The sequence below is a fragment of the Mustela lutreola genome, chromosome 4, assembly GCF_030435805.1.
Source record: "Mustela lutreola isolate mMusLut2 chromosome 4, mMusLut2.pri, whole genome shotgun sequence".
Taxonomy (NCBI): domain Eukaryota; kingdom Metazoa; phylum Chordata; class Mammalia; order Carnivora; family Mustelidae; genus Mustela; species Mustela lutreola.
In genome coordinates, this window is record NC_081293.1 from 113,690,809 (window position 1) to 113,698,685 (window position 7,877).

Consider the following 7,877-nt stretch of genomic DNA (forward strand, 5'->3'; position numbering starts at 1 on the left):
CTGGGATCAAGTCCCACATCGGGCTTCTTGCTCGGCAGGGAGCCTGCTTCTCCCTCTGCCTCTGCCTGCCATTCTGTCTGCCTGTGCTTGCTCTTTCTCCCTCTCTCTGACAAATAAATAAAATCTTAAAAAAAAAAAAAAAAAAAAAAAGAATATCTTCCTGGAACATTCCTACCATCTACCCTGACTACTAAACCAGGGTCATGATCTGGGACCCCAAAGGTCATTTGTTTGACCATATGATCTTGTCTTATGGTGCCCAGCTCTGGAAGAATGTGGATAGTTAGGGAGAAACTAAGTTTGAAATGTAGAGAACCAGAAGCTAGACTATGGAAAATTTTTCCAACCATCATAACTTATAAATGAAGAAACTCGTCCAGAGGATTTCCCAAATTTTACAGGTTAATTCTAAAGTTTGAAATTATATTACCAATAATGAATTATAAAGCTGTAAATAACTTTAACTCTTTTTTTTAAGGACTTTTTTTTAAAAAGGAATTTTAATCAAACCAGGCTAAAAGGAATGATCTATGCATGTATCTGTCTTAATCTATTCAAGCTATTGCAAAAAAATAAAATAATTTTTTTAAATGGTATGGCTTAAAGAACACACATTTATTTCTCACAGCTCTGGAAGCTGAGAAGTCTAACATTAAGATGCTGACAGAGTCGATGTCCAGTGAAAGCCTGACTCCTGGTTCATAGATGGTTATCTTTTCTTTGTGTCCTCACTGGGCAGAAGGGACAAGGGAACCCTCTGGGGTCTCTTTCATAAGGACACTCATCCCATTCCTGAGAGCTCTGCCCTCAGACCTAATCACCTCCTAACACCATCACACTGGGAAATAGTCTTCCAACACCTGAACCTAAGAGAACAGAAACACTCCATCCATAGCACCATCCTTCTGTCATCTCAAAAACCATCAAGTCTCTTCCATATGAAAATGTGCTCAAAGAGTAAGTAGCCACAAACATAGGAAAAAAGTACTATAGAGGGATGTTGGCCAGGTAGTAAGTGTCTTTTGTTATTTTGCTAGATTTATGAGACATTTCTGTTACTGGCTTGCCTCAAAAAAGGTTTAATCTGTTATAACCTATGTCTCAACCTAAATACTTTGATATCTAACATCTATTCTATTTTGTGTAGTTTTCCTCAAATTGCACCCCAGACACACACACAATTTATCTAAGTTTCTGGGTCCACAACTCTTAGATCTGCCCCCATGGTGTTAGGCTTCATGGGATACTTGCACCTACAACATTTGTTTTGCTGGACAAAACTGAATTTACTCATTGTACATTTGTTGTGCAAAGTTTGGTTTGTGATGAATCTTGTATTGTTTATACTATTTTTCTGATCTTATTGCAATTTACCAAGCCAGCACTATAAAAAGTGGCAGGGGGGACTGGGTGCCTCAGTCAGTTAAGTGTCTGCCTTCCACTTGGGTTATGATCTCTGGCTCCCTGCTCAGTGGGAAGTCCACTTCTCCCTCTCCCTCTGCTCCTTGCCCCCACTTGTGCTCTCCCTCCCTCTCAAATAAATAAAATCTTAAAAAAAAAAAAAAAAGTGGCACAGATTCACTTGAGGTTAGAAGGGAAAGATGAGCTTCTCTTCACATAAGTCATGTAAGTTGTTTGTGGGGGCTTTGTTGTTTAAATGAGCATAATAGTGGAATTGTTTCTAAATACAATGGAAGACATTTTCTTCCACCTGGATTCTAGTATCCAAGAAGAGTGTGAAGTACTTGGTAAATGTTCAGTAAATGTTTGTTGACCGACTTGTTGACTCCTTATTAATACGGAGAGGAAAATATTTGTTAGAATACAGATCGAATGGAGGTAAAACATTAGAATAGACTTTTCCTTGGGTTCTCAGCAATAATTTTCATTAATTTTCTTCAAACCTTGAATATAAATGACTGAACATTCTCTAAGCACATAAGAGCATTATGAAGGAGGCAGAATCTGGTCAAAGATAAAATGGCAGGGGTGCCTGGGTGGCTCAATGGGTTAAGGCCTCTGCCTTCAGCTCAGGTCATGATCTCAGGGTCCTGGGATTGAGCCCCGCGTCGGGCTCTCTGCTCAGCGGGGAGCCTGCTTCCCTTCCTCTCCCTCTGTCTGTCTCTCTGCCTGCTTGTGATCTCTGTCTTTCAAATAAATAAATAAAATCTTAAAAAAAAAAAAAAGATGAAATGGCAGTCATTAACCACATCCTTTAAAACTGCTGGTCCCAACAACGGCTTTCAGCTTAGAAGAGGGTTAAGCAGGTCAAAAAATAAAACAGTAAATCAGGAAGCCACTAGGGGGCCACAAAGGGCCAGGAATTTATTGAAGAGCCAACCAACAAAGTCTCGTGAGGAGATAGGAATGACCTAACTCCTTTTTGGGCCAAATCTGCATGACCCAGAAGGCCAAGGTAAAAACCTTGTTCCAAAGAACTGAGAAAGAAATAGAAGGGGACTTTAAAAAGTCAATCCAGAGTGGCAGAGAATAGATAAAGTAGGAAACACATAAAAAGCATGGATACGAGGATCAGAGAATATATTCCTAGGAATGTTAAATGCAGGATTGGAAATTACAAGGACCATAAAGAATATGCAAAAACCAAAGTCATAATTCACTAGAAATTCACAATTCTGAATACAGAAAGCAGAGGGCACATAGTCCGGTAATCCTGGGCTGCTCCACTCAGCCTGAGCTAAGAACAGATCAAACCACAACTAGTGACTAGACTATACATTCCTGAACTGAGTCCTCCAGTAAAGAAAACACATTTTAGGCAATCAACACTGCTCTAGCTTTCTGCATTGCTCATCATCCCAGAAGGCAGTAGCTATTTACTGTGCAAACTGTGTAATCTCAACCTGTACACATCTTAGTTTCCTCATCTGAAGATAAAGACAGCAGTCCAAGGCAGTTGACATTTTATGTGATGGATTCGATAGTGGCCTCACATTATGGAAGACTCAGTACTTGAAGACTGATCCAGACAAGTATCAAACATTTCTGTTGTCTCAAGCTGGCACAGTTCACAACGCATTCAACCAACCAACCTTGAAGTTCCAGGATTCTTGAACAATGTTGGTTGGAGCTGAGGAGAGGTGAGGGGATAGACACATTCACTTCATTTCAAATTCTTCCACACAAACTGAGACTTTAATATTTTTGCTAAACTGTATAAAAACTCCATTAAATAAGTATCATTTAAATTAATCAAATGAGTCTCAGGCACAAAGGACTAGAGTAGACCTTGATCATTTTATCTGTCAGCTATTGCTGTGTAACAAAACGCCCAAAACTCAGAGGCTTAAAACTACCACCATTTGTTAATTCTCACTCATCTGCCAGTTAAGCTGGGGAGATGGTTAATCTAGGCCAGGCTTGGCTGGGCAGTTCTGCTGGTCTCAGCTGGGCTTACTCATGAATTGATAGCCAGCTAAGAACTGAATGGTCTAGCTGAATTTAGCTCTGCTTCCCCATCATCTCATCTTCTCCTGGGATTAGCAAGCCAGTCCAGCATATCCTTCTCATGGAAAGAGCAGAAGTACAAGAGAGCAAGTGGAAACACACAAAACTCTTGAGGCCCAGGCTTAAAACTAGAGCACTATCACTTGCGTCTCATTCCATTGTCCAAACCAAATCACACACTCAAACCCAGATTCCAAGACAGAGCAATAGAGTCTGCTATCTGACATATACTATGTGTCTTCTTAAATTGTCTCCCATAACTACAATACGAATGCTCTAAAAATAAGGTTGCTGTTTGTCTTAACATTTTACTGGTGAGGATATTAAGGTATGGATAGGTCACATAGATATGAAATGGTAGAGCTAAGAGTTTAACTAAAAGCCTGGCTCCATTACTATTTATCACCACATTAGATTACCTCCACTAATAAAAGAAATGAAAGTAAATGGATGGGCTAGAAGATTCTGGGCTCTAATTTAGACCTAAATAATAATGGCTTTTTTCCTGAAGTCTGAGTGTCTATAATAAGCAGGTGGAAATACGGACAAGAAGCAGTAAGTAAGCTGCATTTATTATAAAAGCTAAAAGCATCCATAAAACAATCCTAAATGGTCATCTTGTCCATCCCTCTGCCTCCAAGCAGGGTGCACATCAGCCTTATTAGGAACACTACAGTCAGCTATGATTTTTAGTCTTCAGAGATTATTTCCACAACCACCTCTGGAAAAGCATATGAGTGTCTCATGATTCAGTCAGTGAGTTTTCTTTGTTAGACCTAAATTGTCCAATTTAATTGCACTATGACTTGTATCAGCTCTTCTCTGTAAAATATAGATCAAGGGTTGCAAAGTGGCAGACTCTGGGCCAAAACCAGCTTACAGACATATTTTGTTTTGCCTGTACCAACAAAAATGTTTCAGTAGTTGCCAACATTTAAAAATAGGAATAGTTATATTTTAAAAAACCCAGCTCTTGCTGAAATAAGTTGAAATAAGTGAAAGGGTTTACTTATAATCAGAATTATCTAGTCTTTGAAAGTTTGAAGAAAGTCACAAATAAAACCTTCTGAACTTGATGTTTTCCTCAAAGGATTATGTTTGACAACTGATTTCAACTTTTTTAAGGAACATAAAACTTTTTTCTATTCTTAGGTCAATTTAAGTAAGCTGTATGTTCTATGAATGTAATAATTTAAACTAAGTCTTCAAATGTATTGATAAGAGGTTTTTTGTAGTATCCTTTTGCTATCAAAATTCCTACAGCATCTATAGTTCTATTTCCCTTTTCATTCTTATTATTTGTTTATACCTCCTTTTTTTCCCCCTCATATGGGAAAATTTTGCCTGAAGTCTATTTTATTGTTGTGAACCAATTCTTGGTTTAATTTATCTTCTCTATTGTATCTTCATCTGCTGTGTCAATAATTCTATTATTTCTAAATTGCTATATTTCTCTGGCTAGGATATGATAGTTTATTAAATTTTTCACATTGGAATCTTAGATCATTAATGTTGATCTTTTCTTACAAACACTGAAGCTGTCAATTCCTGTCTTTTTAATTGCACCTTATAATTTTTGATATATTTTATTGTTATATTATATTTATGTATTTATTGTTATATTATATTTTGAATATTTTATTGTTCAACACTAAATAATTTTAAATTTACATGATTTACTCATGAGTTTGGAGGACTTAGGAAACTGGTACTTCTCATCCATGCCAAACTTTTTTCTAGTTGCCTTCTAATCCAGCAAAGCCTGAAAATATAAAAGCTTCACAGGTCAGATTCCCTTATAGCTGAAAGTGAGTTAAGTTCTTCCACTGGATGCAACTACACATGATTTGAAAGGTGGAACAGAAATAAACATCATCAAAGGCAGTCTTCAAGGATGGCAACACAAGAGGCTCCTGAGCTCCGCCCACCCCCCACTCAGACACAATGAATGAACAACTACACAGGGAGCAATTCCCTCTAAAAGAAATCCAGAAACTACCTGAACAACTCCTACACATTGGGCAAATGGAAACAACACCACATCAAATGGGTAGGAAAGGCTGACACATACTCTGGCCACCAACGCCACTGCAGCACAGTGCCACACAATCCCAGGCTCCCTCCAATGAGTAAAGTGTTTGCACTCCACTCCACAGCCCCAACTTTAAGAATCCCATGTGAAGGAATCCTGCTTCCACACGCCAATAGGGCTTGCATCCATGAGACTCCCTAGACCAGTGTAAGCAAAGGAGCAGATAACAGGCATTACCACTTGCTAATGCCTCAGGGCAGAGGCCACATGCAGAAATGGCTATCTCCCAGCCTTTTCCTGAAAGGGGTCTATTTGCATACTTCAATAGCTGCTGTTGAAATTTAATACATCTAGGGACTGTGATTCTCTGGTGAGAGCAGGAATGTCTGTGGACAGTTCCCCTACTCTTTTACTCTAGCCCACTCCAAGTCACCAGTAGCTCCATGGAAGGAGATTGTATACACACATGGTGCCCCAGTTTTTGCTGCTGCCACCTGAAAAGCAGTTTCCTGGGTCACTTGGCTCTGAGAGCCACTGGGGCTTGCATTCAGGAGTCCCAAAGGACTACAGGAAGAAAGAAGTTCTTAATAAGCTCAGGAGAACCTTCAAACAGTGATATGCCCAAGCCCAGTGCAAAGGGACAACCAAAAATGCCTAACTCACAAATCTTTCCTGGAAGGGGCCTACCTACATATTCTCCCAGCTGCTGCCTTAAGGTCGGTCAGGCTTCCATGTGGCCTGAATCTAGATGCTGACTGTGATCCTCCCCTCTTTAGGACACTGGTAGGTCTTGGCATATCCTCAACTACTGGGAGCCACTAAGAACAAGGAAAGCAGCTTGGACAATCACAAAGATTTGAGAGACATCCAGGAGCCAGGCTCCTTGATGAGCTTTATCTCCCATACAAGACCACTTTATCAAGAATAAAAGAGGTGGCTATTTTATCTAATGCACAGAAACCAACACTTAGAGGAGTCCAAGGAAGTGAAGGAAAAGAAGGATATATTCCAAACAAAAGAATGATAAAACTCCTGAAACAGATCTTAATGAGATGGAGAAAAGTAATTTACCTAAGAGTTCAAAGTCATGGTCATAAAGACGCTCACCAGAATCTATGCATGAACAAAACAAAAATTTCAACAAAGAAGATAGCTCAAAAGCACCAAACAGAAATCTAAGAGCTAAAGAACGAACACAATAACTGAAATGAAAAGTTCAGTAGTGGGCTTAAACAGGCAGAAGAGATCAAACAAAAGGTGGATCAGCAAACTCAAGGACAAGGCTGCAAAATTTATCAGAGCAGAGAAACAAAAAGAAAAAATTAAAAAGAGGGAAGAGCACTTAATGGACTTCTGGGATACCATGAAAAAACAAAAAACAAAAAAACAGAGCCACATTATGAAAATCCCAGAAAGAGAATTGAGAAAGAAAGATGCAGACAGATTATTAAAAGAAATAATGGCTGAAATCTTCCCTTGACTAGGGAAAAAAAAAAAAAATCCAGATCCAATCCCAAAGAGTGTAAGATTCATCTCAAAAGAGCCTATCTAAGTGGCACCTGGCTGGCCCAGTCAGTGGAGCATGCAACTCTTGATCTCAGAGTTGTGATTACAAGTCCCATACTGGGTATAGAGATCACTTAAAAATAAAATCTAGGGGACCCTGGGTGGCTCAGTGGGTTAAGCCTCTGCCTTTGGCTCAGGTCATGATTTCAGGGTCCTGGGATCAAGCCCCACATCGGGTTCTCTGCTCAGCAGGGAGCCTGCTTCCCTCCCTCTTTCTCTGCCTCCCTCTTTGCCTACTTGTGATCTGTCTGTCAAATAAATAAATAAAATCTTTTAAAAAATTAAAGTAAAATCTAAATAAATAAATAAATAAACAAACTCAACCCAAAACTTAGGAGGGAATCTTAAAACCAGTAAAAAGCAAAACAAAACAAATTGTGCCGTAGAAGAGTAACCCCATCAGCATATTTTTCATCACAAATTTTGCGTGCCAGAAGGGAGTGGGAGGATATATTTGAAGTACTAAAAGGAGAAAAAAAAAAAAACTGCCAACCAAGTATATTCTGCTTAGCAAAGCTGTCCTTCAGAATTGAGGGAGACACAAAGAACTTGAGAGACAAGCAAAAGCTGAAGTTCTTCAGCACTAAACTGGCTTTTAGAGAAATGTTAAAGGGAGCGTTCTCAACTGAAACCAAAGGATGCTAATCAGTAAAAGGAAAACATATGAAAGTATAAAAATCACTGGTAAAGGTAAATACCTACTTAAATGCAGAATACGCTAATGTTGTAAAGGTGGTGGGTAAATTGCTTATAACTCCAGTATAATCATTAACAAAGGATTAAAAATAACTAATTAGGGGCACCTGGGCAG